The sequence below is a fragment of the Macaca thibetana genome, chromosome 20 (assembly GCF_024542745.1).
Source record: "Macaca thibetana thibetana isolate TM-01 chromosome 20, ASM2454274v1, whole genome shotgun sequence".
Taxonomy (NCBI): Eukaryota; Metazoa; Chordata; class Mammalia; order Primates; family Cercopithecidae; genus Macaca; species Macaca thibetana.
The window spans coordinates 71619283-71640337 of record NC_065597.1 but is presented as its reverse complement, the minus strand read 5'-3'; the positions used below and the strand labels follow the sequence as shown (position 1 = coordinate 71640337).

The 21055-nt window shown below is 42.5% G+C and overlaps 2 protein-coding genes across 5 annotated transcripts in view; both read right to left on the bottom strand.

The window, feature by feature from the left end:
- The window catches only part of TRAP1 (TNF receptor associated protein 1), a 427467-nt gene extending 409127 nt beyond the window's left edge, over nt 1–18340 (bottom strand). The window contains exon 1 of the mRNA XM_050774272.1: nt 18337–18340. The gene's annotated coding sequence lies outside the window, so the exon portion shown is untranslated. The remainder of the gene's footprint in view (nt 1–18336) is intronic.
- ADCY9 (adenylate cyclase 9) overlaps nt 1–21055 on the bottom strand; it is a 153657-nt gene that overhangs the window by 98370 nt on the left and 34232 nt on the right. The window lies entirely within an intron of this gene.

Genomic DNA, 21055 nt, shown 5'->3' with positions numbered 1-21055 from the left:
ATTCCTTTCATCTAAAAGACAGAAAATATGTTACTGGCAGACCCTGCTTACAAGAAATACTAAAGGAAGACCTTCAAGATGAAAGAAAAAAAAACACGAGATTATATCCTGAATCCACATGAAGAAATAAAGAATGCTAGTAATACTAATTACATAAGCAAATATATACCAGATTTATAAATATTCTCTTTTTTACACTTAGCTGATTTAAAAGACAAGTACATACAACAGTAACTGCAGACTTTTACTACTGGGCTTATAACATATGAAGATATAATATATATGACATATTACCACAAAAGAGATAGATAGACATAGACATTTAATGGAACAAAGTTTCTATATTTTATTGAAAACGAATTAGCATTAATCTAAAGTAGACTGTGGGCTGGGCATGGTGGCTCATGCCTGTAATCCCAGCACTTTGGGAGGCTAAGATGGGAGGATCACTTGAATTCAAGAGTTTGAAACCAGCCTGGACAACATGGCAAAACCCCATCTCTACTTTTTAAAAACTATATATAGATATTTAAAAAGTAGACCGTGATGAGAAGCATATTGCAATCCTTAGAGTAACCACTAAAAATATACAAAGAAGTATTAAAAACCTCACCAAACAGATGAAAACAGAACACTAGAAAATATCTATTTAACACAAAAGAAAATAGTAAGGAGAAATAGAACAGAAAGATATGAGACAGAAAACATAGCAAAATGTTAGATGTAATCCAAGCATATCAATAATTACATTAAATGTAAATGGATTAAACACTCCAATAAAAGGTGAAGACTGTCAGACTAAATTTTTTAGAAGTCCCAACCATGTGCTGTCTGCAAGAGATGCAGATGGAGAAAAAGGTACTAAGCAAACAAAACCATAAGAAATTTGCTTTGCAGTAGCTATAATAATATCAGAGAAAGTATGGGAGGCTGTGGCAGGAGGATTGCTTGAGTACAGGAATTCAAGGTTACAGTAAGCTATGATTGTGCCACTGTACGCCAGCCTGGGTGACAGAGTGATACCCTGTCTCAAAACAAACAAACAAACAAAAACACAAAAAGTCCCACAGACTAAAACTGTAAGACAAAAAAGTTATGAGAGAAAAAGAAGAAATTTTGTAACAATGAAAGGGTCAATTCATGAGGAATATATAAAAATATAAACATATATGCACTTAATAACAGAGCGAAAATACAATAAAGCAAACACTGACTGAACTGAAGGGAGAAATAGACAATTCACAATAATGTTTGGAGACTTCAATATTCCACTCTCAATAACTGACATAACAGTTAAATAGAAAATCAGTACTTTGAACAGCATCGTCAACCAACTTGACCTAACTAACATCTGTAGACCATGTCAAGCAACAACAAATAGAATATATATTCTTTTCAAGTGTACATACCGCATTGTTTAGAATGAATCATGGACTAGGTCATAGCATAAGTGTCAATAAATTTAAAAGAATTAAAATCATATAAAGCATGTTCTCTACCAAAATGGAATTTTAAAAAATCAAGAACAGAAAGAAATTTGTGGACTCCTCAACTACTTAGAAATTAGAAAACATATCTAAATAATTCAAAAGTCAAAGAAGAAATCACAAGGGAAGTTTAAAAATACTTCAAACTGCAGGAAAAGAAAAACACAGCAGATCAAAATTTATGGATGCAGCTATATGAGAAGTACTTAGGGAGAAATGTATAATGTTAAAAGCCTGTATCAGAAAAAAAGAAAAGTCTCAAGTTAATAACCTGAGCATCAGCAGGGCACAGTGGCTCACACCTGTCATCTCAACACTTTGGAAGGCCAGGGTGGGACGACTGCTAGAGTACAGGACTTCAAGAAGAGCCTGGGTATATAGTAAGACCCTGTGTCTACAAAAAATAAAAATAAAAATTAGCTGGCCCAATGGTACACACCTGTAGTCTCGGCTACTTGGGGGCTGAGGTGAGAGAATCTCTTAAGCCTAGAAGGTGGAAGCTGCAGTGAGCCAGTATTGTGCCACTGCATTCCAGCCTGGGCCACAGGGCGAGATCCCTCGGCCCACATCACTTCCCTACAGGCTGATCCTTGCCACTGAATCAGTCCACATGAATCAGTCCACTCCTGATTCATGGCTGGTGAATAGGTGAGGGAGGAAAATGGAGAGAGCGAATACGCAGTGTGACAGAGGAAGGAGAAGTGAAAGGTCATGAGCATTCGCTGCAGCCAAGCCTGTAGTATGTCCATCACCAGGCTTCAATTTATAGCAGCTCCCCGACCGCGTGTGTCAATCTCTAACTGGCCCACGTGCCAGACCTGAAGCTGCTATTGGAAAGTACCCCTCTCTCGTCATGTCATCCGCACAGTAATTCACTTAGCTCTGAACTGAGTACAAATGAGGGATGCTCTAAGATCAAAGCACCAGGGTCTTTAAAATTATCTTCACTCTCCCCCCACCCTGCCCCAAACACCTGCATGCTCCTTTCACTTTCATTCCAAAGTGCACCCTCCTAACGCCGACTGAAAGGGAAAGTAAGCCCTGTTTTCGTTTCCTTTCAAATATCTGATGCTTTCCAATTTTATTCCTATTTTCCCTAATGGAATATTACTACTTGGAAAGCATCATTCATCTCCTCTCGAGATCTCACAGCAACACCATGTTGCCAGAAGGGCAGGTGTGAAATCTGAAACAATGGCAGAAGTCTAATGTCACATGTCAACGTACAGCCTCCCATCGAGGCCCATGACTTTATTTTTATTTATTTATGTATTTATTTTTTGAGATGGAGTCTCACTCTGTTGCCCAGGCTGGAGTGCAATAGCACGATCTCAGCTCACCACCACCTCAGCCTCCCGCGTTTAAGCGATTCTCCTGCCTCAGCCTCCCGAGTAGCTGGGATTACAGGTGTATGCCACCACACCCGGCTAATTTTTGCATTTTTAGTAGAGGTAGGGTTTCTCCATGTTGGTCAGGCTGGTCTGGAACTCCTGACCTCAGGTGATCTGCCCGCCTCGGCCTCCCAAAGTGCTGGGATTACAGGTGCCCGCCACCACACCCAGCTCAGTTTTGTATTTTTAGTAGTGACTGGATTGCTCCATGTTGGACAGGCTAGTATCGAACTCCTGACCTCAGGTGAACCACCCGCCTTGACCTCCCAAAGTGCTGGGATTACGGGCGTGAGCCACTGCGCCCAGCCTAAGGCCCATGAGTTTAACAAGCGGGATGTTGTGTTCCACCTCCTGCTGCTGCCTCTTAAGGAACAGGGGCACTTCCTCACCACAGAGAAGGCGACCCTTCTCCATTCTAGGAGTGGGTATGAACTTGCCTGAATAATCTGTGATGGGCAATGGGAACATTCCATCTACATCTCATTATGAAAATCCCCAAAAGCCCCACAAAACCATACAATCGTGAAGTGTTAAGAAGTCTTGGCCGGGCGCGGTGGCTCAAGCCTGTAATCCCAGCACTTTGGGAGGCCGAGACGGGCGGATCACTAGGTCAGGAGATCGAGACCATCCTGGCTAACACGGTGAAACCCCGTCTCTACTAAAAAATACAAAAAAAAAAAAAACTAGCCGGGCGAGGTGGCGGGCGCCTGTAGTCCCAGCTACTCAGGAGGCTGAGACCGGAGAATGGCCCGAACCCGGGAGGCGGAGCTTGCAGTGAGCTGAGATCCGGCCACTGCACTCCAGCCTGGGCGACAGAGCGAGACTCCGTCTCAAAAAAAAAAAAAAAAAAAGAAGTCTTAAATAGTTCTAATATATAATTCCCCATAAATCTTTTGTCTGTAAAAAAACTCTTGTTTTTTTCATTTTGATATGCCACTTCAAAGCCTTTCCCACTCTTTGAGTATATTTACTTTTCTCTCTCCTCTCCCTAGTGACCGATCAGCAATTTTACCTTTATTTATTTACTTAGAGCTGGGGGGTCTCACTCTGCTGCCCAGGCTGGAGTGCAGTGGCATGATCAGGGCTCACTGCAGGCTCCACCTCCCAGGTTCAAACAATCCTCCTACCTCAGCCTTCAGAGTAGCTTGGACCAAAGGTGCAAGACACCACATCCAGCTAATTTTTTTATTATTTGTAGAAATGAGGTCTCGCTGTTGCCCAGGCTGGTCTCAAATGCCTGGGCTCAAGTGATCCTCCTGCCTCAGCCTCCCAAAGTGCTGGGATTATAAGTGCGAGCCACAGCTCCCGGCCAACAATTTCACTTTTTAAAGACATGGGTCATATTGTCCAATAACATTTACATGAGATCCAGGAAAAAAAAAAAGTGAATATTATTCTTTAGAATGATAAATAATTCATATCAAAAAATTAGCTTTAAAACATTCCCACTTGTAGGAGCTATTAGAATTTCAAAACTGCCCAGTTAAACATAACCTGGTCCAGCCCAACATTTTCATTTACATATAATTCAAAGAAAAGATTTACTTTTCCGTAAATTTCAAATGTTCTTCAGATGAAGGAAACATTCATTATTACATCAAAGCAAGTGCAACTTCACTATGGCATTTCCTGATCTTTTAGACAATTAGGCTGCAAGTGCTCATCTGGGACAGATTCAGAGAAAATTGCAGCTGATGCCCAGCTCTAGGAAAGAGTTTTAAGAACGGAAATAACTTTAAAAAAAATTAGAATCACAGAATGGGGGGAGATGAGAAAAAATTCATCCTAAATTAGAAATAAGAACTCCTGCCCAAAGTGCAGGGTTTTAAAAAAATGGAACTGTTAAACAGATCGAAATAATATTCAGAAACAACACCAGCTCACAAGGGTAGTAAAATACGAATTCTTAAAATCGTTCAACAGATTGAAATAATATTTGTCAACAACACCAGCTCACAAGGATAGTAAAATACTATCAGTTTACTCTATTTATTATATAGTAAAATTATTAAAATCCTCCTCCTTGTGCTATGCCTGTTTCTGAGTTGGCTGAACAAGTTCCTTCCCTTCCCCAGGCTTCTAACAGTGAACATGATCTGGCAGCATTAGACACACCACAACTCCACTCCAGACCAAGAGGGGTCTGGGTCAAACCCAGGACTTCTGGCTCCAATTAGGAGAGTTACCAAATTAAGACGGTTCTGCCTCAACTGAGTCACCCTCCAGGGACGGCTGAGTCCATTTCAAGGGTAAGTAATGGGGTAGCTCTACCCACCCTAGAGAGATGTATTTTATGGTCTGTCCTAAACAGAACTGGACCCCCAGAGAAGTTCCGAGATCAACACAGCCTGCAGCTGACCCTGGGGAGTGGCTCAATTCAGGGCCTTTGCTGACCAAGAGGATGGATCTCCCTCCCCGGGAGGTCGGCTGCAACCTCCCAAACACTCTGCCACTGTAGCTAATGTGTGCAAACATTTACTTTGTGAATTTGTATCTTAGTAGCTTCCCTAAGTCAGCAAAATCCAATCTCTGAATCTTTCTGTGGTGACTGAACTAACTCTATGTTGCACTTTTGGCGAAAAACTGCAACATAGAATTTAATTAATTCTTTAATTAAATGGGTTAAGCGAAAAAAACGCAGCAATAATTTTTTTTTCCTCTTTCACTTTTGGGATTTGAGGTCTTCAAACAAGTTTTTCTAACTGTAGGGAAAACAAAGTCTTTTAATAATTATCATTAATGATTTATAATTTAAGCAGTTTAGGAAATAAAAAAATGCACAGGACATGATACTCTCACACCCAGACAAGTTCATATTCCACCTGCACTCCTTATACAGCCAAGGTTGATTTTGCATCTCTTTTCCTCACTTAAGTGAGGAAAAACATACATTTTTGCCAACTAGGATAACTCATATAATGGTTTTTTAAAAATCTTGTTTTTCTGATAAAAAAATTATACTTGTAAAAAAAAAAAAGAAACAACGAAACAAAACATATTAGTACAAGTTGCTCTAATGCCACTGTAGAGGACACTCACTATATATAAATTTGTATATATCCTTCAATACATGTATTATTATCTCTCTAGACCCACGTTATCAAACACACTGTTTTATGGAAAATGAGATCATGTTTTACATATGGTACAGTTGCCTGCTTTTTTCAATTAACAATTCACGATGGCTCTTTTGCACATATGGGTACACACAGATCTACCTCATTCTTACAAATGGTTACAAGTATTCCACCATAAGGACAGACCATAATTTTCACTTGATAGATGTTCAAGTGATTTCTAATTTTCTGCTATTACAAGAAAGACAGTAACCAAGATTCTCATAAATACATTTTTGCACTTAGGCAAATATCACCATAGGGTAAATCTCTAAAAGTGAGAGGACTTGGTGAAACGGCATGACATGTGAAACTGAAGATACACAAAATGTCCTCCAGAAAGATTTCTGCAATTCGTAGTCCCACCAACAGTGTTTCAGAGCGCCTGGGTTCCCTTTCCTCGCACCACCACCAACTAGAACCAGTTTTTTCATCTTTATGAATCAAAGAGATTTTTCGAATTTGTATTCTTATTTCAATATGCTGCTGCTGTAATTCATTATTATTATTAGTGGGATTGTACATTTAGCCCACCACACACTAGCTGCATGACCTAGGGAAGTAATTTAATATTTCTGTGCCTTGGTTCCTTGGTTGTAAAATGGAGATAATGAAACTAATGTCTACTTCTCGGGGGAGCCGTGAAGACGTAATAAGAGAAGGCATCTCGGACACTTCGTGCCGAGTCTGACACAGAGTGGGGCTTCAACAAAGGTTGGAAGAACAACGAATAAAGAGAATATATCCTATGAACAATGAATAAATGGAATATATTCTATCAGGTTGACTTGCCAGAGGTATCTCACTGATCACCTATTGGCAGGAATTTGGCTGCTGTTCAGTTTTTGCTATTCTCAATCATATTCGTATCATTGAGTAAACTGTTCTCTTGTATCTACAGGACCATCTTCTAAGGCTCATCTTCCAGGATTCGGACAGCATTATAGTTCTCACTTCTGTTCTTTAGAAGAAGTGAACCAGCAACGATAGGCCACCCATCAAGTTTTAGAAAATTTTCTCTGCCTTAAAAAGTATATAATGCAGCTGGGCGTGGTGGCTCACACTTGTCATCCCAGCACTTTGGGAGGCTGAGGCAGGTGGATCACTTGAGGGCAGGAGTTAGCAACCAGTCTGGCCAAGGTGGTGAAACCCTGTCTCTACTAAAAGTACAAAAAAATTAGCCAGGCGTGGTGGCACACGCCTGTAATCCCAGCCACTCAGGAGGGTGAGTCACAAGAATTGTTTGAATCCAGGAGGCAAAGGTTGCAGTGAGTCAAGATTGCGCCACTGCACTCCAGCCTGGGCAACTGAGTGAGCCTCTGTCTCAAAAAAATTGTGTGTGTGTGTGTGTGTGTGTGTGTGTACTTTTAAGGCACTCTCTTTTGTACTTTTAAAACTACTAGTAAGGACATACATTTCCATCTCACTCACTGTTTGTCGTATAGAAAATAAGCTTTATCGTTACCATTTTCACGCATATATTTTTCTCCAAATTATGACCTGGAAAAAAAACTTGCAGCTAGTAACTGGAAAACTGGGTAACATATATTTATAAAAGACAAACACACATGTATTTCTTATACCTGGCTTTTCTCTATCAGTAAAGAAAAGGACGTGGACAAAAGTTTCAAATAACATTATGTGATCAATCTCACATAATTACTGAACTCAACAAAATTTTTGAAAAATAACCAAGTAGAAGTTATTTTTAGAAACCTGGAATGTCATTCCACCTAACAAAAATTAAAACTGGCTGCGCCTGGTGGCTCACACCTGTAATCCCAGTGCTTTCAAAGGCCAAGGCAGGAGGATCGCTTGAGTTCAGGAGGTCAAGTCCAGCCTGGGCAACACAGAGGGATCCTTTCTCTTTAAAAAGAAAAAAAGCCAAGTGCAGTGGCTCACACCTGTAATCCTATCACTTTGGGAGGCCAAGGCAGGAGGATTACTTGACCCCAGGAGTTCAAGACCAGCCTGAGCAACATAGTAAGACCCCATCAACACACAAAAATACATAAATATTAGCTGGGTGTTGTGATGCATGCCTATAGTTCTAGCTACTCAATAGTCTGAGATGGGAGGATTACTTTGAGCCCAGAAGGTCAAGGCTGCAGTGAGCCACGATCAGACCACTGCACTCCAGCCTGGGCAACAGAGAGAGGCTCTGCCTCAAAAAATAAAATAATATTAATAAAAACCAAGATCAACAATATAACCACAACTTTTCTTGACCCATCAAAGAGGTGGGGTTACAAAGTAACCAAGTAGTGGTCAGGCGTCTTGGCTCACACCTGTAATCCCAGCACTTTGGGAGGCCCAGGTGGTGGATGACTTGAGGCCAGGAGTTCGAGGCCAGCCTGGTTGATATGCTAAAATCCCATCTCTACTAAAAATACAAAAATTAGCCAGCCATGGTGATCCATGTCTGTAATCCCGGCTACTCGGGAGGCTGAGGCAGGAGAATCCATCGAACTTGAGAGGTGGAAGTTGCAGTGAGCCAAGATGGTGCTACTGCACTCCAGCCTGGGCAACAAGAGCGAAACTCTGTCTCTAAATAAATAAATCAATCGAAAAAGTTGAAAACAGATCAGTGTCTGGTCTTGAGGCTTTCAAGAAGTCAAATTCCTTATAAAGGTTCCTACAAAGTAAACTTAAAAAGGGCCCGTATGGCAGATCACGATTCTTGCTACATTTGATGCAAATCATCAGGCCAAGTATAAAGCAACTAAAATTTGTTTTGCAAATAAATTGGTCTTACTATCATATATATAATGTATCCTTGGTAGAAATGGGGAAACTAGAGAAAGAACAATTTAGATTCTAGCCTTAACCATTGCTTTTGAGTTTTTATTATCTGCCTACAATTTGGGCTAATCCTGAATTATTTCCTGGCTGCAACAAGTCTCTAAAGAAGAACTGAGTTTTAATTTTCATCATGATGCATTTTCGTTGGCTCCCTTAACAGAACACATTCTTTTTTCACTGTTGTTCTGGCACACAAGTTCTGGGTTTTGTTTGTTGTTTGTTTGTTTGAGATGGAGTCTCACTGTCATCCAGGCTGGAGTGCAGTGGTGCAATCTTGGCTCACTGCAACCTCCACCTCCTGGGTTCAAGCAGTTCTCATGCCTTAACCTCCTGAGTAGCTGGGATTCTCTTTCTATTGTAATCTCTGTGTGCACAGTATTCTACTATTCAAGTGATTGATGTTCTGTATCTCACATTGTGTTGCCTATTCTGAGAGAACCAAAGCCACGGCATTCTGAGAACTGAAGGTGATTCAACAGCCCGTGAATCTCCCTCGTTTGGAATCCCACTGGGCCCGATCTGTTTTCCAGGACCAAGGCACTGCTGCTAAAGCTATACAGTGTCAAGCACCCTCCTTAAAGGCTCAGGGACCATCAAGGAAGAAGAGGGCATGTGAGATTACAACAGCTGGATTACAGGAGTGGACTGTGGAGGCTGAAGTAGCTCCGTCTTGGATACTACTCCGACATGCTGGCTTCTGATTAACCCCAGTTCCGGGAAGCCCTCTAAGATTTCCAGTTGATGCACTGTTCCTTGTGTAAGACCAAGTTCTTACCATAAATCCTGACCTTAGGTCAAACAGCTTTGAGGTTATTGTACTCACACTGACCTACACATCCCGCTGAATCACCCCTTCCCTACGGTGTACAAGCCCTGGGGCCGGGAATAATGGTGCAGGGATCCACCGTCTCGTCTTGCTGCAGCCCCAGTTCACAGACTAATGAACAGAAGCCTGAGAACAGACATAGCTTCTGTTCATAAGCCCCTATTAAATATTTCTAAGAAAAAGAAAATGCTTGAAGAAGAAAGAAAGAATAGAAGGAAATATTTGAAGAGATAATGGCCAATAATTTTTTAAACATAATAAAAGACATCAAAGCACAGATCCAAGAAGTTTAGAAGACTCCAAAAAAGAGAAATACCAAAACCGCATCATGTCCAAACTGTCGAACACTAAAAATAAAGAGAAAATCTTAAAAGCTGCCAGGGTGAGAGTGGGAACTGGGAAACATATTACATTCAGAGGAACAAAGAGAAGAATTATAGCAGACTTCTCATCAAAACAACACAAGCCAGAAGACAGCGGTGTGGTATCTTTAAAGTACTAAAGAATAAGTTGCAAAAAAATTTTTTCAACACAAACTTCTATATCCTAAAAAAAAAAAAAACCAGAAACAAACAAACAAACAAAAGCCCAACTCTTAAAAATGAGTGTCTCTTGGATCTGCTTGGAAATTTTTTCTTAACTTTTTTTTTTTAAGAAAGGGTCTCACTCTATTGCCCAGGCTGGAATGCGGTGACGTGATCTCGGCTCTCTGCAACCTCCACCTCCTGGGTTCAAGCAATTCTCCTGCCTCGGCCTCCCAAGTAGCGGGAACTAATAGGCATGCGCCACCATGCCCGGCTAATTTTTGGTAGAGATGGGGTTTCGCCTTGTCAGCCAGGCAGGTCTCCAACTCCTGGCCTCAAGTGATCAACTCGCCTCACCCTCCCAAAGTGCTGGAATTACAAGTGTGAGTCACCGCGCCCGACCCTCTTTAAAAACACTTTTTTTTTTTTTTTTTTTTTGAGACAGAAGTCTCACTCAGTTGCCCAGACTGGAGTGCAATGACGCGATCTCAGCTCACTGCAACCTCTGCCTCCCGGGTTCAAGTGATTCTCCTGCCTCAGCCTCCCGAGTAGCTGGGATTACAGGCACCCGCCACCACACCCAGCTAATTTTTGTATTTTTAGTAGAGACGGGGGTTTGCCATGTTGGCCAGGCTGGTCTTGAACTCCTGACTGCAGGTGATCCACCTACCTTGGCTTCCCAAAGTGCTGGGATTATAGGCGTGAGCCATTGTGCCCGGCCTAAAAACATTTTTTAATGGGAGGGAAATAAAAACTTTTTCAGGGCCGGGCGCGGTGGCTCAAGCCTGTAATCCCAGCACTTTGGGAGGCCGAGACGGGCGGATCACAAGGTCAGGAGATCGAGACCATCCTCGCTAACACGGTGAAACCCCATCTCTACTAAAAAATGCAAAAAAACTAGCCGGGCGGGTTGGCGGGCGCCTGTAGTCCCAGCTACTCGGGAGGCTGAGGCAGGAGAATGGTGTAAACCTGGGAGGCGGAGCTTGCAGTGAGCTGAGATCCGGCCACTGCACCCCAGCCTGGGCGACAGAGCAAGACTCCGTCTCAAAAAAAAAACAAAAAAAAACAAAAAAAAAACAACAACAAAAAAAAAAAAAACTTTTTCAGACAGAGAAAGGCTGAGATCATTTATTCCTAGAAGACCTATAGCATAAAAAATGTTAAGGGAAGTTTTTCAGTCAGAAGATGATATGAGACAGAAATCTATAGATCTACACAAAGAAACGAAGAGTTCCTGAAGTGGCCTAAAAAGAAGAAAGATTTTCAAATCTTTCATTGTTCTAAAACTACACTGTCTATATGGCAGCCACTTAAATTTAAATTATTTAAATTAAACTAGTTTATTTAAAATTCAGTTGTTTTCTGGTACTCAATGTTCACACATAGATAGTGGCTACCATATTGTATAGTCTAGATACAAACCATTTCCATCATTGCAGGAAGTTTAATCGAACAACATTTTTCTAAAAGGTAATTTCCTGTAAAAATAACAACAACATATTATGGGTTTATAATATATATAAAACACATTGTTATGACACTATGAGCATCATAAATGTTTACAAGGTTCTTATAGAACCTTGTAGTAACTTATAGTTATGAAGAATTCTTACAAGCTTCTTATATAACAAATGGTATAATATTTGGAGGCAGACTGATAAAAAATGTACATTGTAAATTTCGGGCAATCACTTAAAATAAGTGAGAAAAAAGATATAAGAAAAAAATCGATAGAAGAGATAAAAATAGAATCATGACAAAAAATCTGGCTGGGCACAGTGGCTCATGCCTGTAATCCCAGCACTTTGGGAGATTGAGGTGGGAGGAGCACTTGAGGCCAGGAGTTCAAGACCAGGCTGGGCAACATAGTGTTGTTCTGTCTCTACAAAAAAAAAAAAAAAAATTAAACTAAAAAAACAATTAGCCAGGCATGGTGGTGTATGCCTATAATCCCAGCTACTTGGGCAACAGTGGCGAGTGGGTCATTTGAACCCAGGAGGTCAAGGCTTCAGTGAGCTACGATCACGCCACTGTACCCGGGTCCGGATGACAGGGCAACACCCTGTGGCAAGAAAAAAAAAGAAAAAGAAAACACACTAGCAAACTGTCTACTAAGTGTAAGGTTAAAAAGTGATTGAGGGGAAAAAAAAGAAGTTCAGTATTTCTTTACACAGAAAATTCAAAAGGTTATTCTGAATCTAACAAAGATTTAAGTAAAATTGTTATACTTTTAACTACTACTTTATGGCCAGGTATAGTGGCTCACACCTGTAATCCCTTTGAGAGGCTGAGGCAGGAGGATCACTTGAGCCCAGGAGTTCAAGACCAGCCTGGGCAACGTGGTGAGACCCTGTCTCCACGAAAAAATAGAAAAATTAGCCAGCTATGGTGGTGCATGCCTGTAGTCCCAGCTACTCAGGAGGCTGAAGTGGGAGGATCACTTCAGCCCAGGAAGCTGAGGCTACAGTGACGTGTGATCATGCCACTCCACTCCAGCCTGAGTGACAACGTGAGACCTGTATGTGTATATATACACACACACATATACATATATGTGGAGTGCAGTGGCACCATCTCGGCTCACTGCAACCTCCACCTCCTGAGTTCAAGTGATTCTCCTGTCTCAGCCTCCCAAGTAGCTGGGATTACAGGCACATGCCATCTCGCCCAGATAACTTTTGTATTTTTAGTAGAGACGGGGTTTCGCCATGTTGGCCAGGCTGGTCTTGAACTCCTTACCTCTGCTGATCCGTCCGCATCAGCCTCCCAAAGTGCTGGGATTACAGGCATGAGCCACCGTGCCTGGTCAGTGCCTAATTTTAATCTCTTACTTTAACCACTGAGTTAATTTTTTTTTTTTTTTTTTTTTTTTTTTTTTGAGACGGAGTCTTGCTCTGTCGCCCAGGCTGGAGTGCAGTGGCACAATCTCGGCTCACTGCAACCTCCGCCTCCCGGGTTCACGCCATTCTCCTGCCTCAGCCTCCCAAGTAGCTGGGACTACAGGCGCTCGCCACCACGCCCGGCTAATTTTTTGTATTCTTCATTAGAGACGGGGTTTCAGTGTGTTAGCCAGGATCTAGATCTCCTGACCTAGTGATCCACCCGCCTCGGCCTCCCAAAGTGCTGGGATTACAGGCGTGAGCCACCGTGCCCGGCCAACCACTGAGTTAATTTTTTAAATCTCAGAGGAACATTAATTTACTGCAGAAGAGGTGAGGGAAAACTGGATGTACTGGCGAGAAATTTACTTGGTCCCATGTGTGCAATCTGTCAACATGTAAATACTGAGCGTCTGCTAAGCACCATACACCAGGGACACAAAAATGTTGCAAAATGTGTCCTGGAGAGCTCAGTGAAGGGAAGACACAATTCCAAAGACCCATTAAGGCGAAAGGAGCTAAACAGAGACCTGGCAAGGAATGGCGGCTAGGGCGGGAGGGGGCGGGGGGGAGGAGTCAGGAAAAACTTTCCAAAGGAAATGTTACTGGATCTTGTAAGGTGGGCAGGGGTCCAACCTGCAGATACCCAGCTACTGAGAGCGTCTGCCTTATCTGGGAAAAATGCAGGCAGGGTTTTTTGGAGAAACGGATGAATTTTAAGTCTGGAAGAGTTCATAGGGGTTCTATTATCCTGAAACACATCGGTGTTATTTCTTTAAGTGACAGATACCCAGTTAATGAGGAGAAAAGAAAGGCACAAAAGCACAAAGTGATGACAGAGCAAATGCAAAATACAGCTGGGTGGGGTAGCACATGCCTGCGGTCCCAGCTACTTGGGAGGCTGAGGTGGGAGGACCACTTGAGCCCAGGAGTTCGTGTCCGGCCCAGACATCGATAATTAAGAATCAGCCTCCTGGCTGGGTGCAGTGGCTCACACCTGTAATCCCAGCACTTTGGGAGGCCGAGGCGGGCAGATCACCTGAGGTCAGGAGTCCGAGACCAGCCTGGTCAACATGGCAAAACGCCGTATCTACTAAAAATACAAAAATCAGCCGAGTATGGTGGCGGGTGCCTGTAATCCCAGCTGCTCAGGGGGCTGCGGCAGAAGAATCACCTGAACCCGGGAGGTGGGGTTGCAATGAGCCGAGACTGCGTCACTGCACTCCAGCCTGGGTGACAAGAACGAGACTTCGTCTCAAAAAAAAAAAAAAAAAAAAAAATCAGACTCCTTTCTGTACATGCTTTCCACAGCTAGCGTGCAGACTCACTGGACTATGGGGTGTAAGATGAGGACAATTGTAAGCCCTATGCAAGGAAGTTATAGTTTTGTTCAAAACTCACTCGCAATTGGGAACAGCTTGAGACTGTGCCGGCATGGAACAGCACAGCCTCGTCGCCCCCCGAGGACAGTTCCTGTGACATCTGGAGAGACGAGCACATTCAGGAGGCCCAGGAGGGTTTTCAGGTGGTCTTTTTGGCTGTAGAGAGATCAAACACCCTTCCCCAAGGTCCTTTAGGAGTAAATGGCCAATTTAGCAACAACGCGCACTCAAGAAGCACACCAGCATTTTCTTTATTATGATTATTCCCTGCACATTACATCATGCTTTCTTTTCTTACAGAGGGAAAACACCCACACACACGCACACAGGTATGTACACACACACACACACACACACACACACACACACATCAAATGTTACTGTAACTCCTAAGCAGAGAACAGGCATATATTTGGCCTTTACGTTTCAGTCCAATTTTTTAAAATGAGATGTAAAAACTGAAAAGGAGGGGATTTAAAATTTATATGATTTTCTGCCAAGAAAAATCTAAGGCTCTCTGATTTTTAAAAATCAGACACAGGCCAGGCACGGTGACTCACACCTGTAATCCCAGTACTTTGGGAGGCTGAGGTGGGTGGATCACTCGATGTCAGGAGTTTGAGACCAGCCTGGCCAGCATGGCAAAATGCCATCTCTACTAAAAATATGAAAGAAATTAGCCAGGCATGGTGGCGCATACCTGTAATCCTAGGTACTTGGGAGCCTTAGGCAGGAGAATTGCTTGAACCCAGGAGGCAGAGGTGGCAGTGAGCCAAGATGGTGCCACTGCACTCCAGCCTGGGCAATAAAGTGAGACTCTGTCTCAGGGAAAAAAAAAAGAAAAAAAAACAGAATAAGCATTCAATTAAGTGGCCAGTTACAAAGAAACAACACTTTCAGCTTCATGGTTTCCTATAAAGTTAAACACACTCATCACACAACCCAGTCACTCCACTCCTATGCATTTAACCAAAAGAAATAAAAATACACATGCACAAAAGACTTGTGAATGTTCACAGCAACTCTATTCATAATAGCCAAAAACTGGAAACAACTCAAATATTCATCAACGGATATACTGAATTTTTTAACTTGTGGTATGCCCAGTCCAGGCACAATGGTTCATGCTTGTTATCCCAGCACTTTGGGAGGCCAAGGTGGGAAGAGAGCTTGAACCCAGAAGTTCGAGACCAGACTGGGCAATATAATGAGACCCCCATCTCTACCAAATACTTAAAAATTAGTTGGGTGTGGTGGTGTACCATGAAGCCATCTCCACCTCCCACTGTCACCATCCTCAGAACCAGGAGCGGCTCCGTGGCTCCCTGGCTCCAGAGGAGCTGGTCACACAGGAGACCCTCTGTCACTCCTGCAGAACAGCTAACGCTTTGCAGAGCTCCAGATGTAAGTTTAAGAAATACATTTGTTATAAGGTTTCTTAACAAGACACATCAGTGAAATCTAAGACTCTTAACAGGTGACTGTTAAAGGAATAAACCTCTTCCACACGTTAAAACCACATCCCAGCTACTTGGGAGGCTGAGGTGGGAAGATCACCTAAGCCCAGGAGATCGAAGCTGCAGTGAGATCACGCCACTGCACTCCAGCCTGCCCAGAGTGAGACCCTGCCTCAAGAAAGAAAAAAAAAGAAAAGAAAAACATAAAAATATTAGAAGAAAATACAGGTTAATATTTTACATAGTCCTCAGGTGTGGAAGGCTTTTCTAACCATGTTACCAAAGGTAGAAATCATAAACAATGATGGATAGATAAGACCAACATAAAGATTTTAAATTTCCACATATCAAGAAGTATCACAATTGAAAGACAAATGAGAAAATGGGACACATTTTACAACATATATGGAAGACGAAGATTAAAGATACTTACATAAATAAAGAACTTTCACAAATCAATAAGGAAAAGACAAGCAATTTACAGGCAACTCATAAAGAAATACAAAAGGGCAACACACATATGAAAAAGGGATTTGGCCCCGCTACTAATTATTGTGGACAAAAACAACGGCAAATACGGATATTCGTCACACTGTTATAACTGACAATATTATATTTCATCGAGTCTAAGATGTTAATGATATAAGATGTTTCATTACTTTTTGTCCTATTAAAAAATAACACGAAGTGCTGCCAGTTAAACTATGACATACCATTAAATTATAAAATGCATTCTGATTTGAGGGATGGCTGGATTATCAACAGCGTGGTATTGTGATATACAATGATTCAAAATTGGAAACAATCTACATTTGCAACAAGAGATATTTCCTGAATAAATTATAGTACATCCCCAGAATAAAATATTAGTCATTTAAAATGACGACACAGATGTATATACAGCCTTGGCCAGGCACGGTGGCTCATGCCTGTAATCCCAGGACTTTGGGAGGCTGAGGTGGGTGGATCACCTGAGGTCAGGAGTTGGAGACCATCCTGGCCCACATGGTGAAACCCCGTCTCTACTAAAAATACAAAAATTAGCTGGGTGTGGTGGTGGACGCCTGTAGTCCCAGCTACTGGGGAGTCTGAGGCAGGAGAATCTCTTGAACCCAGGAGGCAGAGGTTGCAGTGAGCCGAGATCACGCCCCTGTACTCCAGCCTAGGTGACAGAGCAAGACTCTGTCTCAAAAATAAACTAAAATAAAATAAAAAAATAAGATAAAATAAAATAAAATAAACAAAGATGTATATACAGATTTAAGTAGAAAGGTATTCATGATCCATTAGGTTAAAAAAAGGGGTTATAAGACAGTGTGTTTCATATGACACCATTATATCTATATATATTTATATGCACTGACATATATTTGATTTTGAATAAATATTTATATTTGATATATATTGTATATGTACTGAAAGAGTCTAAAAACCTCATGTTGAAACATTCAAAATGGCTATCTCTAGTTGGTAAATGTTTTTTAATCTTCTTTTTGCTTATCTGTCTTTTCTAAAACACCAAAAGCATATTTTACTTTTATAATAAAAAATTAATAAAAATAAGATGGTCACTCCTTTGCCATCTGCCTAAACAGCTTCAAAAGTCACAAATTCCTTAAAGTTGCAATATTTACAAAGGAAAGAAAAATCTTCAAGCAATCTAAAAAGCTCAAACAGGAAATGATTAAACTATAGCATATTAATTCAAAGAAATTCTACTATATTATGTAGGTGCATGGAAAAATCCCCAAGAAATAGCAAAAGAAAACTGAAACACAAAATGACTTGACATCAATTTTAACAAAGAAAAAAATTACCACCTGTACCTAAGAATTTAAAGAAGTTAACAGAGGTAATGTTTCTTTTCTTTACTTTTTCTGAGACAGTCTTGCTCTGTTGCCCAGGCTCTAGCGCAGTGGCTCAATCTCAGCTCACTGTAACCTCCACCTCCCAGGCTCAAGTGATTCTCCTGCCTTAGCCTCCCAAGTAGCTGAGACTACAGGCGTGTGTCACCATGCCCAACCAATTTTTGTGTCTATGTGTGTGTGTATATATATATACACACACACACACACACACACACGCATATATACATATATATATAATTTTTTTTTTATAGAGATGGGGTTTTGCCATGTTGGCCAGGCTAGTCTCAAACTCTTGGCCTCAAGAGTGATCCTCCCACCTCAGCCTCCCAAAGTGCTGGGATTACAGGCATGACCCACCGTTCCCAGCCCAACAGAAGTAATTTTTATAATAGGCTTCAGAGAATTATGTGTTTTGACCTTTTCATTAATGTCTTATATAAAATTAGTTTGATAGGAAGAATAAAAAATATATACACCTTCAGAACCATGACAGCGTTCTCCAGGCCTCTACCAGAAACATTTTTTTTTTTTTTTGTAAAATATCAATTTTACACTCCAAAAAACATTCCACACGGCAACCAAAGTCCCATAGAGAGCACTTTTTCCCCCTTGCCTCTTCTTTAAGTCCCTAATTCAAAATTTTGGTTTTAAATAACCTGCTCAAGAAAAAAAAGAAAATCTCACATAGAAATGCCTTCACTACAGGGAAATGGAGCAAGAAATTGCCCTTGTCTCTGTGAGCACTTTTCTCTGTTTTCTGGTTAAGGAAAACATTTCCAAGTTCATAAAAACAAGGAACTAAAATTAGAGAGATGAGAACTGAACCTTGACTCGAGGTAGGGAAAACACTATTTTTAAACTGAGAAATATTCCTAGGTCTGTGCTTTATGAGAAAGGAAGACGGGCGTGCTCTTGTGTGTGGATGGCATGGCCTGGGGAGGGACGAGGCAGGAGAAAACCATCTCCTGCAGGGGGGCATTCCCTGCACCCCACACACATCTGCTCTCGTGGAATACAAACTGGAACTAATCAGTAGCCAGCACTTGGGAAATCCAGTCACTTAACAGCAGGGAGGAGGTTGCACGTTGCTCACACCAGACCATGAAGCCATCTCCATCTCCTGCTGTCACCATCCTCAGAACCAGGAGCGGCTCTGTGGCTCCCTGACTCCAGAGGAGCTGGCCACACAGGAGACCCTCTGTCATTCCTGCAGAACAGCTAACGCTTTGCAGAGCTCCAGATGTAAGTTTAAGAAATACATTTGTTATAAGGTTTCTTAACAAGACACATCAGTGAAATCTAAGACTCTTAACAGGTGACTATTAAAGGAATAAATCTCTTCCACACATTAAAACCACATTCATCTTGACAGTCATAGCCCGGCTCGAAAGCCTTCAAGAGTGCTTTTACCTCCCACCACATCAAATCTAGATTTCTTCCTTTCATCCTGACACCCACACCTTCAACACCACAGCACATGCGGGGAGCCCAGGGTGCGGCAGGGGAGGAGGGCGCTGTGTCTGCAGGGGCGTGTGGGTAAGAGCGAGAGAGGGTGCGACAGTGGGGGTGGGGGGAGGGTGCTGTGTCTGCGGGGGCGTGCGGGTAAGAGCAAGAGAGGGGATGGCGGGGCAGTCTTGGAGAGGGGAGGGGTGCGGAGGGGCACTGCCTTGTGAGGTCACTGGTGGGGATGTGGGTTCCAAGCAGCAAGAAGAAGGGATTGAGGCCAAGCTGGAGAACTGAAGGCAAGTCACGCACAGGCACAGTTGGTTAAATGATCCAATTTCACAAGTTTCTCCTAGAACAAGCACCTACATTTTCATTTTTTAAATGCTGCATGAAGGTTGGGCAGTGGCTCACACCTGTAATCCCAGCACTTTGGGAGGCTGAGGCAAGAGTATCACTTGACGTCAGGAGTTCAAGACCAGCCTGGGCAACACAGCGAGACCCTGTCCTTATAAAAAAAAATTTTTTTTTAATTAGCCAGGCATGGTGGTACGCGCCTGTATTCCAAGCTACTCAAGAGGTTAAGGCAGGAGGATGGCTAGAGCCCAGGAGATCAACAGTGAGCCACTATTGCCACTGCCCACCAGCCTCGGCAACAGAACAGGACCCTGTCTCAAAAGAAAAAAAACAAACAAACAAAATTCTACATTTTAACTAGTCACAGCCACTAATGCACTGCATCCCTAAGAATCATTTTCTTTCTTCATGTCCTCCCTGTTCCCACACACCTATCTTCCTTACTAGCAGAAGCCTGATTCTGCTTGGGGGATCTCCTTTCTACCTGCTTAGGAAGGAGATGCACACACGCGCACACACGCACACACACATGCACACATGCACACACACGCACACCCATGCATGCACACACACATGCATGCACACACACATACATGTGCGCACACACATGCACGCGCACACACATGCACACGCACACACATGCACGCGCACACACACATGCATGCGCATACACACATGCACGCACACACACACATGCATGCACACACACATGCATGCACACACACGCACGCACACACGCACACACACGCACACATGCACACACACGCACACCCATGCATGCACACACACACGCATGCGCACACACACATGCATGCGCACACACACACATGCATGCACACACACACATGCATGCACACACACATGCATGCGCACACACACATGCATGCACACACACATGCATGCACACACACATGCATGCACACACATGCATGCGCACACACACACATGCATGCACACACACACACACATGCATGCACACACACAGCCCACCCGCAGTAAATAGATGAAGCAGGGTATGTACACCCCAATGGGGCTTCCCTCCCCTCTCCAGTGACTGAGGAGGATGTGGCACATGGCCCCGCCTTGGCCAAAGGCAGCTGAGAGATGTCTACTTGGGGACGTCTGGGAAGTTTCCGTGCTAGTAAAATAAGACATGCAGGATTGGAAAAGGCCTTCTTCTTTACTAGATGTCACTGTGTCATTCGGCATGGCTGCCGCCACCTTGTGCCACAAGGGAAGACATCTCCCACATGGCAAGGACAGCAGAGAGCAAAGATGAAAAGCACCTGGGGTCCTGGAAATGTCATCAAACCTCTGAATTAATCAACCCCAGAACTGCCATACTTCTTGTTACATGAGATAGTAAATTCATTTTTTTGTTTGTTTGTTTCAGGTAATTTTAGTTAGGTGTTCACTAACTCACAACAAAAACCATCTTAACCAATACAACGAGCTTATTTTATCAAAACGTAAAGTCTTTTTTTTAGAAAAATCACCAATACATAAGTTTTCTGTTTGTGTTT